This window comes from Bombina bombina, chromosome 1 (genome assembly GCF_027579735.1).
Source record: "Bombina bombina isolate aBomBom1 chromosome 1, aBomBom1.pri, whole genome shotgun sequence".
Classification (NCBI taxonomy): Eukaryota; Metazoa; Chordata; class Amphibia; order Anura; family Bombinatoridae; genus Bombina; species Bombina bombina.
In genome coordinates, this window is record NC_069499.1 from 1,356,841,667 (window position 1) to 1,356,866,149 (window position 24,483).

The window sequence follows — 24,483 nt, forward strand, 5'->3', positions numbered from 1 at the left end:
TTACAAATGGTTTATTGTTCAGTGTTTTTTTTTTCTGTTTTATCCGATTAATCGAAAAAATAATCGACCAACTAATCGATTATGAAAATAATCGTTAGTTGCAGTCCTAAAGTTTGGAAAAGATTTCTAACATAACACACATATATATATATATATACAAGTATGTGCAAATATATATGTACAAATTGTAGCATTAATAATCATTTAAAAAAAGAAAAAAACATAAGATAGTAATATCATGATTTCTAGAAATACAAATACACATTAATTTATGTGAAATATCATAGATCAGATTTTTTGTATAACAAATAAATAAAACAATTATATATTATTGTTTGTTCAGGTATAAATCTAGCTATTTCTTGGATATTAACAGATGAAAAATAAAAGATTAGCTTTAGAGAAATGTGCTTGTTTATAGACAGTAATGATATGATATAAATAAAGTTGGAAAAAAACAGAACATCCACAATATCGATGACTTATTTATCAACAGTCCGATGCTCATTGCTTTGTACTTGATGCGCATGTTTGTTGACAGACTTTTTAATAAATAAGAGCATCGTATGTGGATTCGCGGCAGCGATGTCTGGTGAGCGTATTGACTCCAGCTAATGCACCGAGATTGACGCTTTGATAAATCGGCCCCACAATGTGAACATTATTATCCATAATGTGAACAAGAGAAGACACACAAAACAGTGTGCAACTCTGTCTCACAGTATGACTTGACCAGACACTAGAAACCATTTAAAGGAGGGCTACTAAAATGGTTCATGGCCTAGGAAATAAAATTTAAAAGGAATTACTAATACTTTGTGACCTTAAACTAAGAGAAAAAGAAGAGAGGAGATATAGCTGCATCACCTCATCAGCAGCACCACCCCATTAAATTGTAGTAGGCCAGTCTCAATTGCTGTTGCCCACCGGGAAATCTCCTGGTTTCCTGGTAGCCCACTTCGGCCTTGGACTCTTAACTCTGGTGTAACTCTCACACCCTGAGAACACTCTTTAAAAATGAAGCATTTTATTCATGGTTAAGACAAGGACCCCTATACCTAATAGTGAGTTTGTGGAGTGGATGAGAATCCTAATTTTATACCTGCAGTTATTCTGTGTTATCATCCTCACCTGTCCATGATTTTGATTCCATTGATGAACATGGTAATAGATTTATTGTTACAGGAACTAATTAGTATTTGCTGATGTAGTTCCATGAAATAAACGTGTTCCTTAAGAGGAGACACTATTCCCCTAATCCTCACCTCTATTTTGCTTGGCTGAGTAGTCTGTGCATTTTGGACACATTCACCCACTTAGTCAAAAGTATACTCATCTATACAATCAAAATATTTTATTACAAAATGCTCATCACACATAATCATTCCATGTCAGTATAAATGCTTTAATTCTAATTTAATATCACTAACATCAAGGGTGATATCTCAGTCTAGCATAGGTCCTCTGGTTAATGCGCTTTACCATCAAAGTTGCGCGCTAATGGTAGCGTGGTGTTGGTTATCGTGTGCGCTCTCATTAGTGTGCAAATTTGTAATCTGGCTCTATATAAACCTAACACTTAATTTAGGGCCAAATTACAAGCGGCACACTAACTTAATAGTATATAAAACCCATTTCTTTTCTTTTATGATTCAGATAGAGCATGCAATTTTAAGCAACTTTTTAATTTACTCCTATTATCAAATTTTCTTTGTTCTCTTAGTATCTTTATTTGAAAAGCAGGAATGTAAGCTTAGGAGCTGGCTCATTTTTGGTTCAGCACCTGGGTAGCGCTTGCTGATTGGTGGCTAAAAAAATGATAATAGGAGTAAATTTGAAAGTTGCTTAAAATTGCATGCTCTATCTGAATGATGAAAAAAAATTGGGTTTCATATCCCTTTACCTTCACCCAAAATAAACTTTTAACGTGGGCGGGTTATTTAGTGTATTACAAGCTGAAAGTAAAAAGAAAGATCTGGCTTGCTAAATTCAGGACTTCAGATATTGAGATCACTTTAACTTATCGCATAGTCTTCAATGGGGCACGCAGTTTAAAAAATAACACTTGCTCGCTAACTGCTTAGACTAACTGCTCTAAACCCAAAGGTAGTTATGAATATTTTATATTGCAATGTTTTTCACATAGAAGAAAATGTTTCTTTTATTTTTTAATATATTAATGTTATATAGATATTTTACAAGACAGGGTTCAAATATTGTGTATATGTGTGTATGTATATGTATATATATATATATATATATATATATATATAGTATATATATATACATATATATATATATATATATATATATATATATATATATATATATATATATATATATATATATAGAAAAGGAGGATGGTAGAAGCACTCCTGGTAAATTGTAAAGGCCCAAAACCGGCCCGTGGTGCCCCGGGTGCACTCCAAGTGAAATTCAAATCAGCAAAGTAAGGGAGTCACTCACAGGGTCTTGTAGGGAAGAACAAAGTCTTTATTAATACCTTTTTATCCTTATAAAAAAAATGTATTCATATTTTGATGATTTTTTTTATCAGAAAGTGTATATATGATTGTAATAGTTTATTTTATATGTCTATGATGTGTTTGGTGTAGATTTTTTTTTTTAACCCTTACACTTTACCATAGGTCTTCAGTCGTGCTCATAATCTAGTACAAATTAGTCGAGGGTAACCATTTACTTTCAACTTGTAATAGTGCGGTTGTGTTATTGCTTATGGTGCCCCTAGTATGAAACACACAATACCACCCCAGTTCTCTACAGAAACGGTTGCAGTTCAGTGTTCAAAACAGTACCCAGCAAAGTCATTCCAGTACCACTTTATCAGCTAAGTTCCCCGAACACAATGCAAACTTAATACCCAGCCCATTACATCATCTATGTGCCCAGCACACCATACAATGCCAAGTGCCACACACAATGAATTCCTAATACTTTACACACAACTCTGTGCCCAGCACTATGTAAACCTAGGATAGAGCACATAATGATAGCCCAGTGCCCAACACACAATGCCAGTCCAGTGGCTAGCAGACTATCCCAGAGCTTCCCCGTGATTAACTGTATTGCTTTTCCTGAGGGGCAGTGGAACTGAGGAGATTAAGAAGCAATGAGTTGGGCGCACAAAATAATACATCACTATTATTGTTCTATCCTGACATTTAGACTTATACAAACACAATGTCTGCACGCTTAGAGTGTCGCTGTTGACATTTGCAAACGATTCACATGAACTTCCCTCTCCTCTCATTTCCTGCTCATTCAGGTGAGTACACATAATAAACCTCTCACACAGCACTTTATGTTAATTGGCCTCAATACAAGTCCCACAGTGAAGGATTTACATTGGAAATATTACTTGCACAGTGTGTCTGCTAAATGATAAAAATCAAGATATATGAAAATATATAGATAGGAAAAAAAGTGTGGTATATTTATTAATAAAGAAGAATAGACACTAAAAAGGAGCTAAAGTATATTTTATCAGTTTGCTTTCATGGTTATGAAGATAAAAAACGTTAATGTACCAAAAGTAATAGCCATTATTTCTAGAATTTATTGTGTCCTCATTAAGATTGACTCCTTTTCAAACTGTAATCCCAAAGGCAGATCTATGACACTATAATCTCATCTATCTGTCTGAGCAAATCTGAAACTCTTATTCCCAAAATAACTCCCCCTGTATATTTTTCAGCACATTTGATACAAATAACGAAAGCTAACATTTGTTTTTTTCTGAATAAATGGTAATTGACTGACAATCATTCAACTGCAACGGTAAAGTAACATTTAATTATCAAATCAAATTATCAAATTAGTATATTAATGTTGATTCTATATAACAAAGGTTTTAGCATTAATTCTATAGAAAAAAATCAAATGTCAGAATTAATATCAAGGGCAACATTTGTTGTTGTTTAATTTAAATTTCAAAATACAGACGTTCCATCATCCATAACTGATATGCGCCTATCCATCTTGAAACAGATTTCATCTTAACCCATGATAGAACCGTGCATACCTACTCTTAGAACATACTACCCCACTAAGCTATATTCATATCATATACAATATATATATATATATATATATATATATATATATATATATAAATATAAATATATGTGTGTGTACGGACACATACTTGTTGTCTAAGTCTTCTGTTTGTTGGTTGTTTCAGTGTCAGAGAAAGTTATGTCTGTATGGAAAAAATAAAATTACTCTTGGTATCTCCAGTTTTCTTAAAAGGTTTTTATTATTATTATTATCGGTTATTTGTAGAGCGCCAACAGATTCCGCAGCACTATTAACAAAGGCGGAGTGCAACAAAACAGTTATAGGGATCAAATGGGTAGAGGGCCCTGCCAAGAGTTGCACTGTTGTAGTCAGCTCTTGAGAAGATGATCAACAAACAGCCGGACTCTTAAGCTTACATGCTTAGGGGGTTCAGGGGATAGTAATGGAGGAGAGGAACTGGTATAAAGAAAGATTAGCGTAGGTTGTATGCATCCCTGAACAGTAGAGTCTTTAGGGAGCACTTGAAGCGAAGAGAGTCTTGTGGAGCAAGGCAGAGAGTTCCACAAGATGGGAGCCAGTCTGGAGAAGTCCTGTAAACGGGAGTGTGATGAGGTGACAAGAGAGGAGGAGAGTAGGAGGTCATGAGCAGAGCGAAGGGGACGGGAGAGAGAGTATCTGGAGACAAGGTCTGAGATATAGGTGGGAGCAGTGCAGTTGAGGGCTTTGTATGTCAGAGTGAGAATTTTGTGTTTGATCCTAGAGGCAAGAGGAAGCCAGTGAAGAGATTGGCAGAGAGGTGCAGCAGATGAAGAGCGACTTGTAAGGAAGATGAGTCTGGCAGAGGCATTCATTAAGGATTGTAAAGGAGTAGGCAGTAGGTGGGGAGACCAGAGAGGACAGAGTTGCAGTAATCGAGGCGGGAGAGGATGAGAGAGTGGATTAAAATCTTAGTTGTGTCTTGTGTAAGGAAATGTCTAATTTTAGAGATGTTTTTAAGGTGGAAGTGGCAGGCTTTAGCCAAAGACTGAATGTGAGGAGTGAAAGAAAGATCTGAGTCAAATGTGACCCAGAGACATTGGGCATGCGGGGTAGGGGTAATGTTGGAGTTGTCAACAGTTATAGAGAGATTGGGAGTGTAGAGTTTAGAAGGGGGGAAAATAAGGAGCTCAGTTTTGGAGCGATTTAGCTTGAGGTAGTGAGAGGACATCCAGTTGGAGATGTGAGAAAGACAGTTAGTGACACCGGTTAGCAAGGAAGGAGAAAGGTCTGGTGCAGAGAAGTAGATTTGGGTGTCATCGGCATACAAATGATATTGTAAACCGTGGGACTTTATTAGGGAACCTAGTGATGACGTGTAGATTGAGAAGAGAAGGGGACCGAGGACAGAGCCTTGCGGTACTCCGACAGAAAGTGGTGATGGGGCAGAGGAGGCCCCAGAGAAGGCTACACTAAAGGTACGGTTTGACAGGTAGGAAGAGAGCCACGAGAGGGCTGTGTCCCATATGCCGAACGATTGGAGGGTTTGGAGCAAGAGAGGGTGGTCAACAGTGTCAAAGGCTGCGGACAGATCAAGGAGAATAAGCAGAGAGAAGTGGCCTTTTGATTTTGCTGTAAGTAGGTTGTTGGTAACCTTAACAATTGCTGTTTCTGTGGAGTGATGGGGATGAAATCCAGATTGCAATGGGTCAAGGAGGGAGTTTATTGTAAGGAAATGGGATAGGCGTGCATAAGCTAGTTATTCGAGAAGCTTTGATGCAAGAGGGAGGAGGGAAATAGGGCGGTAGTTGGATGGGGAGGTAGGATCAAGGGAAGGTTTTTTGAGGATAGGTGTGACCAGTGTATGTTTCAGTGATGAGGGAAATATACCAGTGCTGAAGGAGAGGTTGAAAGTGTGTGCGAGTATAGGGGTAAGGGTGACAGAGAGGGAGGGGAGTAGCTGTGAGGGGATAGGGTCAAGGGGACAGGTAGTGATGTGAGAGCGCAGTATAAGTGCCAAAACTTCTTCCTCAGTAACAGGGGAGAATGAGCTAAGTTTAAGGTAATGTGGGTTGTGGTTGATTGAGAGCATTTGAGGGGGTGAGAGAATGGAATTATGTTGAGAGCTAATTTCATTTCTGATGGAGTTGATTTTGTTATTGAAGTGGTTGGCAAAGTCTTGAGCTGACAGAGAAGTTGTATTAGGAGGCGGGGGAGGGCGGAGAAGAGTATTGAAAGTGGAGAACAAACGTTTTGGGTTTGAAGAAAGATTAGAGATAAGAGTAGAGAAGTAGTGTTGCTTGTGGAAATTAAGGGCAGAGTAGTAGGAGTTCAAAATAAATTTGTAATGTTGAAAATCAGCTGAACTCCTAGATTTTCTCCAGTGCCGCTCAGCAGTACGGGAACATCTGCATAGGTATCGTGTCAGAGGAGTATGCCAGGACTGAGGATGAGTGTTTGATTTTTGAGCTATGGTAAGAGGGGCGAGATTGTCAAGGACGGATGTAAGGGTGGAATTATAGTGGCAGATAGATTGGTCAGGGCATGAAAAGGAGGAGAAGGATGAGAGGAGAGGTTTGAGGGAATTAGAAAGCTGTTGTTGATCCAATGACGTAATGCTTCTGTGAAGTTTGGTGTGAGGAGCAGAAGGAGGGAGAGTTGTAGGGAGGTATGATATCTATGTTGCAAGTAAGGAGATGGTGGTCAGAAAGAGGAAACGGGGAGTTTGTGAAGTTTGAGAGGGTGCATCGATAGCTAAAGATCAGGTCAAGGGATTGAGAAGAGACCATCTTTGTGAGTGGGAGAATCAGTCCATTGTGACAAACCAAAAGAGGAAGTGAGTTGCAGAAGTTGTTTTGCAGAGGAGGCAGTGGGATTGTCAAGAGGGATTTTGAACTCACCAAGAATGAGGGAAGGGGTGTCTGAGGAAAGCCATGTAGCCAAGTGATCTAGAAATTGAATTGAGGAGCCAGAAGGACGGTATATGACTGCAACACGTATAGAAAGAGGAGAGAATAAGTGAATCATGTGGGTTTTGAATGAGGAAAATGTGAGGGAAGAGATGGGATGTATTTGTTGAAAGGTGCGACGAGAGGAAAATAAAATACCTACACCACCTCCTTGTCTATTACCAGACCTAGGAGTGTGGCTGAAGTGGAGACCCCCATGTGACAGAGCAGCAGTGGATGCTGTGTCTAGGGGAGAGAGCCAGGTTTCTGTTAGGGCCAGAAGGTTGAGGGAGTGGGAGATAAAGAGGTCATGTATAGAAGTGAGTTTGTTGCAAACAGAGCGAGAGTTCCAAAGTGCACAAGTGAAAGGGGAAGTGGCTTTTGATGCAAGAGCAATGTGAGTAAGGTTATCAGAGTTTTGATATTTTAGTGACACTTTGTGAAGTTTCTTCAAAAGCCACAAGAACTTGTCAGTTTACTTTGGGGCAGAAATCCTTTGGTACCTACCGTTCCATCCCCCAACACACACACAAACATATACACTAACAACACATCATAATCCACTCCAAAAGCACCATTAGGAGATTTTTGAGTCCTGAAAATGGGTCAAGCACAATTAGGAATGAAATCCATAGAAATAGATTCAGGAACAAAAAGTTCATACAGTGTATGGGAGATACTATAGTAACGATCAAAGACCACAGTGACAAGATAGTTTGGGAGCATACACTGTTAAATTAATTTTTGTAATAAAAAACAGTGGGTTATTCATAAAAAATTTTTTAACTAAATTTGTGAAGAAATTACTTTCTGTAACAACCCCACAAAGGGGCTATGGTCTCTCTAGGAAAGGAAAGTAACAGCTTTTACTTTGAAGTGTTGCTAGGAGATATCTGCTCTTGCTGTAGTCAATTTATTGCCCATGCTCAATAGAAGGCTTTTGCTGCAAAATCATGTGACAGTAGAAATTAAGTTCTGAAATACCTTTTCTTGTAACTAGCTGCATGCAATTGATACACTAAGGGCTTGATTACAAGTAGTGCTTTTTTACCCCGAGATTGCTTAAACTCCGCTAGAGTTAAAGTGAATGTAAATTTTGATGATAAAGTGCCCGTTTTTTTTTTATTAAAAACAGGGGCACTTTAATTCATCAAAATTTTCATTTCACTCGTGTTGTGAAAATACTTACCTTTTAATCTTGACAGCCGCTCCAGCATCCCCCGGTCGTCGCAAGCCTCTTCCTATGTCAGAAATGACGGATCGGTCATCCTCCAATCACGGCTTCCCCCCAAGGGAATCAGTGTCTGATTCAACGCCGTGATTGGAGGAAGCCGGATTCCTCATCTTAGACCCAGGAAGAGGCTTTGCGACGGGCGGAGGAAGTGATGCAGTGGCTGTTAAGATTTAAAGGTAAGTATTTTCACAACACGAGGGAAAGGTAAATTTTGTTAATTAAAATGCCCCTGTTTTTAATCAAATTTATTAAAACCGGGCACTTTATCATCAAAATTTATATTAACTTTAAGCTTTTTGCGCCAGTCAGGTTGTGTTCTTTTTACAAGTTTAAAAAAAATGTATTTTGCGCTAGCGGTAACACGAACAGCGTAAAAAAGCTAACTTAATTTTCCGTGTGCGTGTGCATGTATTCCCCCATAGGACTCAATGGAGAACAAAAAGTGGGGGGAAAACTAACACCCGAGATCGCGCAAACTTCATCACATTTTCGCATTCCCCATAGAAGTCAATGGAGAAAAAGAAATTGTTGGAAAAAAACCACCCATCATGCAAACAACATAGCATATTCGCATTAGCAAATGTGAAATATTTACAGTAAATACATAGTTAAAATCTTTATTAAATATGAATATTGCATAAGTATGTTTATCATGTTTTCATCTACTTAATGGTAAAGGGCTATAATGCACTTGTATATATGTTTATATATGTGTACATATAAATAAATGTTTTTATATGTGTATATATGGCTGTAAATGCATATTTACACATATAAATAAATTAATAGATATGTACACATATATAAACATACATATATACATACATATACATATTTAGAGATGTATACAGTATGTATGTGTCTCAATGTTAAAGCCATTTGCCTTCCTTTTTGTTTCTAACACCCGCAATCTCATATATTTGAGCCCTTATAACATTTTTGTGCAATATTTTTTATACATTTTTTTTATTAGACAGTGTTAATATGAGTGTAACTGCACTTTGTAATGTATTTTTGAAGTGTTTGCGCCTCACTTGTAATCTAGCCCCAATAATTTCTAAGTGTATATGTAGCAGGAAAGCAAGTAAGTTGTTTGCTATTTTTTAACACAATCTGTTTCTTTTTATGTTTACTTTGATTTATTTTGTTTTTACTAAAGGAACACTGTTACATCGCCCTTAAATTTCATATAAGTGCATACTGTTTAACTTGTAGGTCTGTCACAATTTTCCTTTTCCCTATCCAAATCAATCTTGTTTGACTCAGGTATTTTAAAAAGGAAAACAAACAAGAAAGCAATACAATTTATTATTTCTACTGTGTGTTCTCTTAAAGTATAAGAAAGGTCAGAAAATCTACAATAAAAATAAGGGAGTAAGGTAATTAGTTAATAATATATAGTTTAGGAAAAGTAAACCTCATTATAACACAAATTGGCAATTTATAACACATTTCATCAGGTGCAATTAGAAATGTAAATAATGTTTTTAATTATGCTAGTAAATAAGTGACTGTCTTAATTATTCATAGAGGTATATAAATATCAAATGTATAATTTGTAAAACTAATGCATACTGCTGTAGGCAGAGATTTAATGGTAACAGAACAATTCAAATGTTATAATAATTTAATTTTTTTTAATATAGCATAGCAATCACCATTTTATCTTAATAGCACAAACTCTTCAATTACAAGATTACAAGATATGATTTTTTGATAGAATGTGGAGTGTATATATATATATATATATATATATATATATATATATATACACAACAGACAGGCCAGCACTCACGGTTAACATTTCATCCACCCAGGTTGCTTCCATAGTATTGATAGTAGTAAAGAATGGGGATGCACTCGCCAGGATTGCCAAAGTTACCTTTAATGTAATGTTTCGGGGTGTTACCCCCTTCGTCAGACAATACAAAATAACAATACACAAGCTACTTACCACCGTGCCTTTTAAACTAACCTAAGTGATACAGTTCCAGGTCATCACCTGTGATGCCACCCCCACAATCAGCAATCAACAGGTGTAGACTTCCACTGCCCTCCCAGTGTATGTAACTACCTAATCATATAAACATATTAACTAAACGTGAACACCAAGTGCCCTATCTTAATAAAAGAACCACATAGCAAAAATGTGTACATAGCAATGCTCACAATAGGTTAAAGGAGCAGTGAAAAACCTTTTGGGAAACAGTGATATCAGTCCCTAATAAGCCATATGTGCTTTAATCTGATTACGGCCTGATGGTGGTTTCCATAGCAATCAAAACTAGCAACAACGGCCCCCAATACTGGGTAAGGCATGATATGGCCAATCAACGGTACTGCAACATGAAGGAGCGCCCAACCCCCAGACAGTCAAGCCAATCACCCAGAAATAACATACAGCATAATATGTAAATTGAACACAATCAGTCAAATTGCACAATACCTCGAAGCGCTATATTATTATTATTATTATCGGTTATTTGTAGAGCGCCAACAGATTCCGCAGCGCTATAAACAAAGGGGAGTACAACAAAACAATTATAGGGATCAAATGGGTAGAGGGCCCTGCCAAGAGTTGCACTGTTGTAGTCAGCTCTTAAGAAGGTGATCTACAAACAGCTGGACTCTTAGGCTTACATGCTAAGGGGGTTCAGGGGATAGCAATGGAGGAGTGGAACTGGTATAAAGTAAGCTTAGCATAGGTTGTATGCATACCTGAACAGTAGAGCACTTGAAGCTTTCAAAACTAGGGGAGAGTCTTGTGGAGCGAGGCAGAGAGTTCCACAAGATGGGAGCCAGTCTGGAGAAGTCCTGTAAACGGGAATGCGATGAGGTAACCAGAGAGGTGGAGAGTAGGAGGTCATGAGCAGAGAGAAGTGGACGGGAGGGAGAGTATCTGGATAAAAGGTCTGAGATATAGGGGGGAGTAGTGCAGTTGAGGGCTTTGTATGTCAGAGCGAGAATTTTGGGTTTGATCCTAGAGGCAAGAGGAAGCCAGTGAAGGGATTGGCAGAGAGGTGCAGCAGATGAAGAGCGACGTGTAAGGAAGATGAGTCTGGCAGAGGCATTCATTATGGATTGTAAAGGAGCTAGGCGGCAGGTGGGAGACCAGAGAGGACAGAGTTGAAGTAATCGAGGCGGGAAAGAATGAGAGAGTGGATTAAAATCTTAGTTGTGTCTTGTGTAAGGAAGTGTATAATTTTAGAGGTGTTTTTAAGGTGGAAGCGGCAGGCTTTAGCCAAGGACTAAATGTGAGGAGTGAAAGAAAGATCTGAGTCAAATGTGACCCGAGACATCGGGCATGCGGGGTAGGGGTAATGATTGAGTTGTCGACAGTTATAGAAAGATTGGGGGTGTAGATTTTGGAAGAAGGGTGGAAAATGAGGAGCTCATTTTTGGAGAGATTTAGCTTGAGGTAGTGAGAGGGCATCCAGGAAGAGATGTGAGAAAGACAGTTAGTGACATGGGTTAGCAAGGAAGGAGTAAGGTCTGGTGCAGAGAAGTAGATTTTTGGTGTCGTCAGCATGCAAATGATATTGGAAACCGTGGGACTTTATTAGGGAACCTAGTGATGACGTGTAGATTGAGAAGAGAAGGGGGCCAAGGACAGAGCCTTGCGGTACTCATACAGAAAGTGGTGACGGGGCAGAAGAGGCCCCAGAGAAGGCTACACTAAAGGTACGGTTTGACAGGTAGGAAGAGAGCCATGAAAGGGCTGTGTCACAGATGCCGAAGGATTGGAGGGTTTGGAGCAAAAGAGGGTGGTCAACAGTGTCAAAGGCTGTGGACAGATCAAGGAGGATAAGCAGAGAGAAGTGGCCTTTTGATTTTGCTGTAAGTAGGTCGTTGGTAACCTTAACAATAGCTGTCTCTGTGGAGTGATGGGGACGAAATCCAGATTGCAGTGGGTCAAGAAGGGAGTTTAACGTAAGGAAATGGGATAGGCGTGCATATACTAGTTTTTCAAGAAGCTTTGAGGCAAGAGGGAGGAGGGAAATAGGGCGGTAGTTGGATGGGGAGGTAGGATCAAGGGAAGGTTTTTCGAGGATAGGTGTGACCAGTGCATGTTTCATCAATGAGGGAAATATACCGGTGCTAAGGGAGAGATTGAAAATGTGTGTTAGTATAGTGGTAAGGGTAGCAGAGAGGGAAGGGAATAGCTGTGAGGGGATAGGGTCAAGGAGACAGGTAGTGAGGTTAGAGCGCAGTATAAGTGCCAAAACTTCTTCCTCAGTAACAGGGGAGAATGAGCTAAGTTTAAGGTTATGTGGGTTGTGGTTGAGTAAGAGCATTTGAGGGGGGGAGTGAATGGAATTATGTTGAGAGCTGATTTCATTTCTGATGGAGTCGATTTTGTTATTGAAGTGGCTGGCAAAGTCTTGAGCTGACAGAGAAGTTGTATTAGGAGGTGGGGGAGGGCGGACGAGAGTATTGAAAGTGGAGAACAGACGCTTCTGGTTTGAAGAAAGATTAGAGATAAGAGTAGAGAAGTAGTGTTGCTTATGGAGATTAAGGGCAGAATAGTAGGTGTTCAAGATGAATTTGTAATGAAGAAAATCAGCTGAACTCCGAGATTTTCTCCAGTGCCGCTCAGCAGTACAGAAACATCTGCGTAGGTACCTTGTCAGAGGAGTATGCCAGGGCTGAGGATGAGTTTGTGATTTCCGGGCTATGGTAAGAGGGGCGAGATTGTCAAGGTGGAATTATAGTGGCAGATAGATTGTTCAGGGCAGGAAAAGGAGGAGAAGGATGTCAGGAGAGGTTTGAGGGAATTAGCAAGCTGTTGCTGATCTAATGACATAATGCTTCTGTGAAGTTTTGTGTGAGGAGTGGAAGGAGGGAGAGTTGTAGGAACGGAAGGGATGATATGTTGCAAGTAAGACGGTGGTCAGAAAGAGGAAAGGGGGAGTTTGTGAAGTTTGAGAGAGTGTATCGATAGCTAAAGATCAGGTCAAGAGAGTGACCGTCTTTGTGAGTGGGAGAATCAGTCCATTGTGACAGACCGAAAGAGGAAGTGAGTTGCAGAAGTTGTTTTGCAGATGAGGCATTGGGATTGTCAAGAGGGATTTTGAAGCCACCAAGAATGAGGGCAGGGGTGTCTGAGGAAAGGAAATAAGGTAGCCAGGCAGCCAAGTGATCTAGAAATTGAGTTGAGGAGCCAGGGGGTCAGTATATGACTGCAACACATACAGAGAGAGGGGAGAATAAGCAAATCATGTGGGTTTCGAATGAGGGAAATGGGAGGAAAGAGATGGGATGTATTTGTTGAAAAGTGCAACGAGAGGAAAGTAAAATACCTACACCACCTCCTTGTCTATTACCAGACCTAGGAGTGTGGCTGAAGTGGAGGCCCCCATGTGACAGAGCAGCAGTGGATGCTGTGTCTAGGGGAGAGAGCCAGGTTTCTGTTAGGGCCTGAAGGTTGAGAGTTCCAGAGTGCGCAAGTGAAAGGGATAATGGCTCTTGATGCAAGAGGAATGTGAGTAAGGTTTGCAGAGTTTTGTTTTCTGAGTCTATGGGACGGTTAACATCGATGTGCACGGCTAGGCAGTGGTTGGGGACCAGGATTAGGGGAGATGTCATCAGCAGTAAGTAAAAGCAAGAGGGAGAGTGACATGAGATGAAATACGGATTTGCAGTAGTGAGACTGCATTTGAGGCGAGCTGCAGGGGGGAGAGAGAGTATTTAGGAATAGGTAAAGTTCATGAGTACAAAAGTAAGGTGAGTTTAAGAGAGATGGGCTAATGAATAGCTATATATAATATAATTACAAAATTGGCCAGTAATTAGTAAACAAGCCGTATAGCTGGTACGCAATGCACCCCTCATGTGCCGGGCTATCAGGATGTCTAATACTGTCCGGTCTGGAGGTTTGGCCTTGTAAGCCAATCAAGGGGCTAGATTATGTGGTAGAGCCCCAGGGGCATGTTAAATACAAACAGCAGGGCTGAAAGTATGCGTAAGGCATCAAAGTCAAGATACCAATAAACATATACAACATCAACAGGCTGCTACTCCACACACAACCCCACGTCTAATGTACAAAACATATATCAGCATGCTCAGCGCAACCGGGCAATGCCCGGTATAGAGGCTTGACATAGATAGCCAATCAGGGGGCGTGGTGTACTTTCAGGATAAATAGTACAAAAGTATTCAAACAGGGGTAGAATATATGTTAGCAATAAAACCCTAGGCTAGATGATACTGGCATACTGGGAAAAAACATGTGCAACTATGTGTTTATTGATTTGTACATGTTTTAGATCTATTCTTTAGTTCTATGACCCTCTTTATACATGTATTTACACTTAGTATTTGTACTTTTCTTTGTTCTATGCTTATGCTTTTTTATTTACTCTTTTTTTTACTTTTCTTTTTATTTATTTTTCTTCTGGTCCTCGTGCTATTTCTAATTACTAAGTCGCATACTTAGTTGCTTTGGCAACATAGGCTGTATTGGCACATTTTGCAATGCTTTACCATGTATGGGGTTTCCATACAATACTATGTACCTTTCCCCTTCCCTTCTCTCTCTCCCCCCTCCCTGGTTTAACTTGCATAGTTTTTAATTTTGCACATGTTTTTCCCAGTATGCAAGTATCATCTAATCTAGGGTTTTATTGCTAATGTATATTCTACCCCTGTTTGAATACTTTTGTACTATTTATCCTTAGGGTGCACCACGCCCCTGATTGGCTATCTCCTCCCTCCCTTCCTCTGTCTCTCCCCCCTCCCTTCCTCTGTCTCTACCCCTCCCTTCCTCTGTCTCTCCCCCCTCCCTTCCTCTGTCTCTTCCCCCTCCCTTCCTCTATCTCTCCCCTCCCTTCCTCTGTCTCTCCCCCCTCCCTTCCTCTGTCTGTCCCCCCCTTCCTCTGTCTCTCCCCCCTCCCTTCCTCTGTCTCTCCCCCATCCCTTCCTCTGTCTCTCCCCCCTCTCTTCCTCTGTCTCTCCCCCCTCCCTTCCTCTGTCTCTCCCCCCTCCCTTCCACTTTCTCTCCCCCTCCCTTCCTCTGTCTCTCCCCCCGCCCTGCCTCTGTCTCTCCCCCTCCCTTCCTCTGTCTCTCCCCCCCTCCCTTCCTCTGTCTCTCCGCCCTCTCTTCCTCTGTCTCTCCCCCCCTTCCTCTGTCTCTTCCCCCTCCTTTCCTCTGTCTCTCCCCCCTCCCTTCCTCTGTCTCTCCCCCTCCCTTTCTCTGTCTATCCCCCTCCCTTCCTCTGTCTCTCCCCCTCCCTTCCTCTGTCTCTCCCCCCTCCCTTCCTCTGTCTCTCCCCCCTCCCTTCCTCTGTCTCTCCCCCCTCCCTTCCTCTGTCTCTCCCCCCTCCCTTCCTCTGTCTCCCCCCCTCCCTTCCTCTGTCTCTCTCCCCCTCCCTTCCTCTGTCTCTCCCCCCTCCCTTCATCTGTCTCTCCCCTCTCCCTTCCTCTGTCTCTTCCTAACTCCCTTCATCTATCTCTTCCTAACTCCCTTCGTCTGTCTCTCCCTCCCTTCCTCTGTCTCTCCCTTCCTCTGTCTCTCCCTCCCTCCCTTCCTCTGTATCTCCCTCTCTCCTTCCCTTTGTCTCTCCCTCCCTCCCTTCCTTCCTCTGTCTCTCCCTCCCTGCCTCTGTCTCTTCCTCCCTCCCTTCCTCTGTCTCTACCTCCCTAACTCCCTACCTCTGTCTCTCCCTCCCTCCCTTCCTTCCTCTGTCTCTCCCTCCCTCCCTTCCTCTGTCTCTCTCCCTTCCTCTGTCTCTCCCTCCCTTGTCTCTCCCTCCCTTGTCTCTCCTTCCCTTGTCTCTCCCTCCCCTCCTCTGTCTCCATTCCGCTGTCTCTATCCCTTCCTCCTCTATATCTCTCACTTCCTCCCTCTGTCTGTCTCTCTCTCTCCATCCCTTCCTCTGTGTCTCTCTCTCTCCATCCCCTCCTCTGTGTCGCTCTCTCTTTCCCATCCTATGTCCCTCTCTCCTGATTTTAACCCCTTGTCTGCCCTTCACTACTTTCTGTTCCATACTGTAGAGCAGATAAGCAGGTGGGATTTTTTTTTGCACAAGCACTTGTTAATTTACAATATTTAGTATTTATTAAAAATATTTAAGGAAAAAATTGTCTATTTATATAGCAATTAAAAACATGATGGGGGAGGGGTATTTGAAGTTGGAGGGGCATGGGAGATGGGAGGGGCAATAGGGTAGAGGAGGGGCGGAGGAGGGAGTTAGGTAGGTGGGGGGCCCTGCCACACTTTTGCCAATAAAAAAAAAAGTCCACGGATTTAATTTTAAAAATCTGGTCACTTTATCTTAGGCTCCTTTATTAAATATGTTTTCTTCTATCATCATTCACATTGGGAATCCATTGCTTTTTGCAGTGACCCTTCTGCTCTACAGACAAGCATCAAGGTGAGCCCTCATTGGGTACATATGACTCCTGCGCATCTTTCATCACTCTTAAAGGGACAGTCTAGGCCAAAATAAACTTTCATGATTCAGATAGAGCATGCCATTTTAAACAATTTTCCAATTTACTTTTATCACCAAGTTTGCTTAGTTCTCTTGGTATTCTTAGTTGAAAACTTAACCTAGGAGGTTCATATGCTAATTTCTTAGACCTTGAAGCCCACCTCTTTCAGATTGCATTTTAACAGTTTTTCACCACTAGAGGGTGTTAGTTCACGTATTTCATATAGATAACATTGTGCTCGTGCACGAGAAGTTATCTGGGAGCAGGCACTGATTGGCTAGACTGCAAGTCTGTCAAAAGAACTGAAAAAAGGGGCAGTTTGCAGAGGCTTAGATACAAGATAATCACAGAGGTTAAAAGTATATTATTATAACTGTGTTATTTATGCAAAACTGGGAAATGGGTAATAGAGGGATTATCTATCTTTTAAAACAATAAAAATTCTGGTGTAGACTGTCCCTTTAAAGGGAGAGTGGTGCAATGAAATGATAAAATATTTAGTATTAAATGTAGTTGGTGCAGTTGTAAGTAAACATGAAAATTGCAATACTTATAACATAGAGGGTTGTCCTAAATAGACTGTGCACCATCTGTCTGTATTTGGCCATGTCAGGGGGCATCTGGCTATTGACATTCATATTGCTAGGAGCCTGGATTAGAATAAAGTAAGAAGATACACCTGTCCTGTAATCATATTTCTAGTCAGCCTTGAAATATGATTACAGGCAGGTATAGATGCTATAGTATAGGCTAAGTATCCCACTTTTCCCACTAGAGCTACCTCCTGACACAGTCAAGTGAAGCTGCTGTTGCAGCGCTCGTTTCACCGGGGTATACACTAACAGGCAGCCAGGACCAGGGCCACCCTTAGCATTTGCAGGACCCTGGGCAAGATGAAGTTGTGATGCACATATACACACACATATATACACATACACAAACATACACATATACACACATATATATACACACAAACATACACATATACACACACACATATATATATACACACACACATATATACACAGACACACACACACGTTCACACAAACATACACATATACACACACATATATACACACAGACACATATAAATACACATATACACACACATACTGTATATACACCCACACATATACACACACACTTACATACACACACACCCTTATATACACACACATTTATACATACACATATACACACAACATTACATACACACACATAAACACAAACACACACACACATAAAAAACCCATATACACACACACATATACATATATATAAATATACACACACAATTACATACACACACAATTACATACACACACACATATACACACATAAACACTCACATACATACACAAACACATATACACACATACATATATAAATACACATACATATAAATGTACATATATACACACACACTTACATACACATATAAACACACACATATACACACATACATACATATTACACACACACTGACTTAATGAAATAAATGAAAGACTGATTTTAACTGCAGCTCATGTAACAGGTCCAACATCACAACACAGCAAATAGTAACAATGCACAACTCTTACTTTTGGAGTAACATCCTCAGCAAAATGCAGCTAAATATAGAGGTTATTTTAACAACACAAGTTTAAGACATATAATTCATGTCTTACAAACATAAAGTACATTTCTGCAAAAGTGCACATCAGACTGTCAAAGCTACTGCTGATAACATCCCTGATGGGATGATGCACACACCACACACAATGCTGAAGTTACACATAGGTACAATACCTTCAGGATGTTCCCCTTATGACTGGGTCAGACCCTCCTAAGGTTGCTTGTGTATGGGGGCGTGGCATGCTACTGGTATGGAGAGGACGAACAGGAAGTAACCGGGATACCAACAGTCACAGAGTCTGCTGCCAGACATGAAACGAGGTGTAGATGTTAGTCTCTTGCTAGGGTTGCCACCTCAGCCATGTTTTCCTGGACACTTATGAGTTACACATGCTGCAGGGTGTGCAGGGAGGAACATGTAATGTGTTTCTGAACAGCACTATTAATATTCCTCCCTGCACACCCTGCAGCATGTGTAACTTATAAGTGTTCTGTATTTTAAGGGACGGGTGGCAACCCTATCTCTAGCTAGCTCCCCTCTTCCTTGCTGGACTCCATGCTGTGGCAGTGGCACAGTCAGTTTCTCTCCCTTGACACCAACTTCCGGTTGCACAACTGCTTCCTCCCTGACTGCCACCTGCCTCCTGCATGTCAGCTCACAGCCTGGACACACTAACATGCTTCTTCCTCTCTCCTTCTTGACTCCAGACTGGAGAGCCTGCACTGCACAGTAGGACTCCACTCCACACATGTGACACGTGCCTGCTGCGCTCCAGGGCCCGGTCACAGTCGCAACCTCTGCATCACCCTTAGGTACGCACCATATATATATATATATATATATATATATAAATACACATAAATATAGACAGATAGATAGGTAAATATATATATATATATATATACATACCCATTGTTTTCTCAATATTTGTTAAAAACAACAAAAGATCAATAAAGAACTAGGTCTGGAAACAGACAAGGAGATGGTGTAGGCATTTCACTTTCCTCTCGTTGCACCTTTCAACAAATACAACTTATCTCTTTCCTCACATTTTCTTCCTTCGAAACCCACATCCTCTCGCTTATTCTCTCCATTTATTACTTTCCTATCCCTTTAGGTTACTAGAAAAGCAACATCTCTTAAACGTTCTCAAACCTCTGCTCTCTTCCAGCTCCTCCTTTTCCATCCCTGACCAATCTATCTGTTACTACAACTCCACTCTTACTGACATTTTGGCCCCTCCTACCATAGTTCAGAAGTCATACACTCAACCTCAGCCCTGGCATATTCCTCTGACACACAACCTACGTAGATGTTCCAGGATTTCTGAGCGACATTGTAGAAAATCTTAGGGTTCGGTTGACTTTCTTCACTACATATTCATCTTGAACTCCTATTATTCTACCCTTAACCTCTCTAAGCAGGATTACTTCTCTACTTTTTTATTTAAACCCAAAATGTCTGTTCTCCACTTTCAATACCCTTCTTCACCCATGCCGACCGCCTACTACCACTTCTCTCCCAGCTCAAGATTTTGCTAGCCACTTCAACAACAAAATTGTTCCCAAATCCCATCTGAAACAAAAATAATATCTCTCTCCTTTCTCTCTCTCTCTCTCTCTCTCTCTCTCTCTCCTCAAAAAAGTAGGAAAATTAAAAATGGTCAAGCAGCCAACTTGACAATTATTGAACCACTTATGTAAACCTTCAGTATCTCAGCTCAGGATGGTCCGAGCTCCTTGGATCAAAAACTGATCTCTAGATCACATTACAAGGTACATGCACATACCTTGTATGTAACCCCCTTAATCTTCTTGTTTCAAAAGAGGAACATATCTTCAGGGCTGAGGATTTAAACCTCTATTGTACCCTGCTTTGACCCTCTGTTGTACTCTGCAAACTGGCTTTTGCTGTTTCCCACTTAGTTTTTCCTCCAACCCTGTTCAATGCATTTTTGCCATGGTACGTTGCAACGTTTAAACAGATTGACAAAATTCTTCTTGTTTTTTTATATTGGCTTGCAGATCCAGCAAAACAATGAAGACACTTTCCTGTCTATGGAAGGATCCCCTGTACCTTCACTAGTGTTCTGCTTATTATCACCAATTGCTCCGGGACCATGTGCTTGGTAACAGACTGAGAATTTTAACTTTGTCTTCTGCATTTAAGAGCCTCAATTAATCTGTCATAGTCTTCTGTTGACAGAGTTCTGGCACTGTTATACTCTGCTGGAATTGTTTCATCAAATGATTCTTACAGATCTATTTTCAAAGTTTCAGAAATTCTTCCTAATTTAGCTTTCAAAGTTCAATTATCTGCACTTATCTTCCTAATCTCGGATACAGGGGATACACCATACACAGCACAAGCTGAGTCAACCTTCTGAAGACAATCTTAAGGTAATCCATAGTTCTCTCTCTGCTCCATACATGTTTCTTTTTCAATCAAAAATGCTCAAAGTCGTTTTGTAATAAGGTTCATTGTGATACTGCAAGGGATTAAAACAACTGTTACCACATAGGTGATGATATTTCAATAGAAATGTTTAAAGCTGCCCCTTTAATACCTGATATCTAGCACAGCAAACAAGAACTGCTTAAGATAAAAGAAAACAAAAATCTCAACCACAACATCTAGAAAACAGGTTTTGGCAAAAAGCGTTCTTAAAATGCCTTTATATTGATGCTAATCGCATTTCTGTGAGGTTAAAATGACAGTATTTTTGCTTTTGATAATGTGATTTATCTTGGAAATCACATTGTCACAAAGGAGATCTAATTCGTTAGTGTAACCTGTTGTTTTTTTTAGATCCATGTAACAAGTTGGGTTTTTTTTTACGCAAGGCAAAAAATGCATTTATAGGAGCCACTTTACTAATGTGCCCGCGATACATTGTCTGCATTTTTCATTGCACAAGCATTTCGGACAAGTTAAGAAGCAGCGGTCTTACGACCTCTGCCTCTTAACTTCCGCATCAGCTGCTTCATAAATCGACCCTATGAAGTATCTTGTGTCACAATCTGGTATTACTTATAAAAATCTTGTGATGAGAAATTGTTACTTTTTGAAAAAAACAGTGTGTGAATTTTTTTCTTTTCAATCCTGCTATTCTAGATCATAAAGGTTGTGGGCACTATCTTCTGCAAGATATTATTTCCCCGCACTGTTCTTGATTGTAGGTAAAAATCGTGTAAAATAAAATTTCTGCTTAATAAGTTAAAAATGAAAAAAAAAAATGTATAGTAAACACTTTTACAATTTTGTCACTATAAAAAAGTCACCCAACATATGATATGATTTTTAAATGCAAGAGGTTAATATTACTGTCATTTATTACTGTTATATTTTTTATGATCACTCAAAAAACATGCTGATGATATTGGACGACGTGCAAAACTCAATATTGGCCAAAAATATTCGAAAGATTGTGAACAATGTTATAGTAAACTAGTGTGAGTAAAGAGTACATGCTCTAATCAATAGGAACATGTATTTTTTGCTTTCCTTTAAAAAATAATTGTGTTAGCAAAATTTGCATTGTTTTGCAGTCAAGGAACACACCCACTGAAACCCTTTTGAATGTTGTTTACCTTATCTTCTTTGGAGTGGCCAATGAGGTACAGATATAAATGAGCTATTTTACTATGCATAATTAAACCTTTCTATGGGAATTACATTTTGAGTTTAATGTCTCTTCAAGTAATAAATCTTACAGTATAGCATTTTTCATAGAAAAGAGTGATATAAATCTAAAAACATAATTTCTGCAAGCTAGAAGTCTTTTTCATTTTAGGTCATATTTAAAGTCCACAAATTCTTTAAATGGCCATAAATATAAGCTCTATTACTGTCCTGTTTAACAATGATTACAAAAAATAGATGGGAAATTTATTTTGAAACTAACACAACTCATTAATAATTGTGATTAGTTAATATGTATAACTAATCAGAAACATCTTGTTATAAATAGGAAGGAACCCAGCAGGAGGTCCAGATTATGGAGAGGAACCAAGGAAGCCAGACAATTCTATAGTCAGACTTAAAGGGACAGTTTACTCAAAAATATTCTCCCCTTTAATTTATTCCCAATAATCCACTTTACCTACTGGAGTGTATTAAATTGTTTACAAGTATTTCCTTTACCCTTATATTGGCATTTAAAATAGTTGATTTAGCCTGTGGTATCCCCACCTATTCTAAAAGTTTCTGGGCTTAGGTCCAAGCAATAGATAAGCTGTGTAAACACAGCCAGAAGAAGAAATTACACTCCCAGTGGGGTATAGAAGATATACGGTAATACAATGTTAATTTTCCATTGTTCTTCAAGTATTGGACTTATAAGATAAAGAAGCATTTATATGTACACAATGTGGTAAAGTAATGAAATCTGATTAAACCTACAAGATCAACCCATTGTATTAGGTTGTGGCTTCAAAACACAAAATCAGCTATTTAATATACACAAATAAACCTTAAAAAGTGAATTCTCATACCAACTAGTTGTAACTAAGAGTACAACAAAGTTTAAAGAGAGAATAATTCCACTTATGTATTATCAAACTTTAACTCTACTTACTTCATGAAGAGTTCAAAATAATAAAATTGTTCCCAATCATTCATACATTAAAGTTTATTAATTCAACTAAGGAACTCATACAGTAGCAAAAGCTGTGAATTAAAACCACTTAAACTCTGTGGTTTGCATAATAGCCATTAAGTAAATATGTCCACTATTCAGTATCCTCAATCCGTTATAAATTTAGATTAACTAAGCCCTTACAATCCGAGGGCTGCATAAATTGTAACATATAGCAGTAAAGGATTAGAGGATATAAGTTAAACCACTTAGTAAACTCATTTTTCCACAAGAGTAAGCAAATTAAAAACGGACAACAGGAGAGACAAAGCTGCCCCTGTCGGACCCCTGACGCGCGTTTCACGAACGCATACATTTTATACTCTGAAGTCGGTAAAAAAAGTAATTGGAAACACATTAAGGGTAAATCAATTTTATAGTATACTGTCCCTTTAAGGTAAAATGATTTTAAGGGCTAGTTTAGATATATTTTTATTAAAGTCTCTGGGGCCGAATTATCAATCTCCAAATGGATCTTGATGCCTGTGTTTCCGCGCGAGCCTTCAGGCTCGCCGGAAACAGTAGTTATGAAGCAGCGGTCTAAAGAACTTGTCCGCTGCCTCTGAGGCTGCAGTCTTCAATCCGCCCGATCCTATACGATCGGGCTTATTGACACCCCTTGCTAGCGGCCGATTGCTGTTGGCATTTATCGATGTGCGGCGGACATGATACACTACATTGTATCATGTCCGCTCGCACTTTGGTAAATTGGCCCCGATAACCTGTCCGCCTGCTCTGATCGGGTTGATTGAAACCCCCAATCTGCAGGGGGCGACATTGCGCCAGCAGTTCACAAGAACTGCTGGTGCAATGATAAATGCAGAGAGCGTATGCTGTCGGCATTTATCGATGTGCAGCGGAAATGATCCGCAATATCAGATCATGTCCGCTCTTACATTAATAAATAGGCCCCCATGTGTCTAATTTGTGGTATAGGTATTGTGATGGGGCATATTTGAAATTGGTGTAGGGAAGGAATATCTGGATTTTAGTAGGGATTTACCTATGGGAGGACAATGTAATGGAGTGATTACCAATGGAGGGAATGTATAGGCAGTAGATGTACAATAGGTAAGGAAATGTTTGCAGTGGGGATTGCATTTAGGGGTGTCAGTAAATTTTGAGGTAAGATAATTTCATGTATATGAGGTGGATAACTTTTTGCCCACTTTGTAGCCCCTCAAATTTTGATCCATTCCTAGGGTACTAGAGAGGAATTGGGTCTCACATATGAATAATAGCATACATTTTTAAACAACTTTCCAATCTACTTCTTTTATCTAATTTGCTTAGTTCCCTTGGTATCCTTTGTTCAAAAGTATATCTAGGTAGGATCAGGATGTGCGAGCTAGCTGCTGATTGGTGAATGCACATATCTGCCTCTTCTTATTGTCTTACTGATGAATTCAGCTAGCTCCCAGTAGTAACTTGTTGTTCCTTCAACAAAGGATACTAAGAGAATGAAGCAAAAACTGACAATAGAATTAAATCGTAAAGCTTTTAAAATGTATGCTCTATCTGAATCATTTGTGGTTTTGTGTCCCTTATAAAGGTTCCAGCATTATGGCAGCTGGGGTCCGCATCTCCTGGATATAGT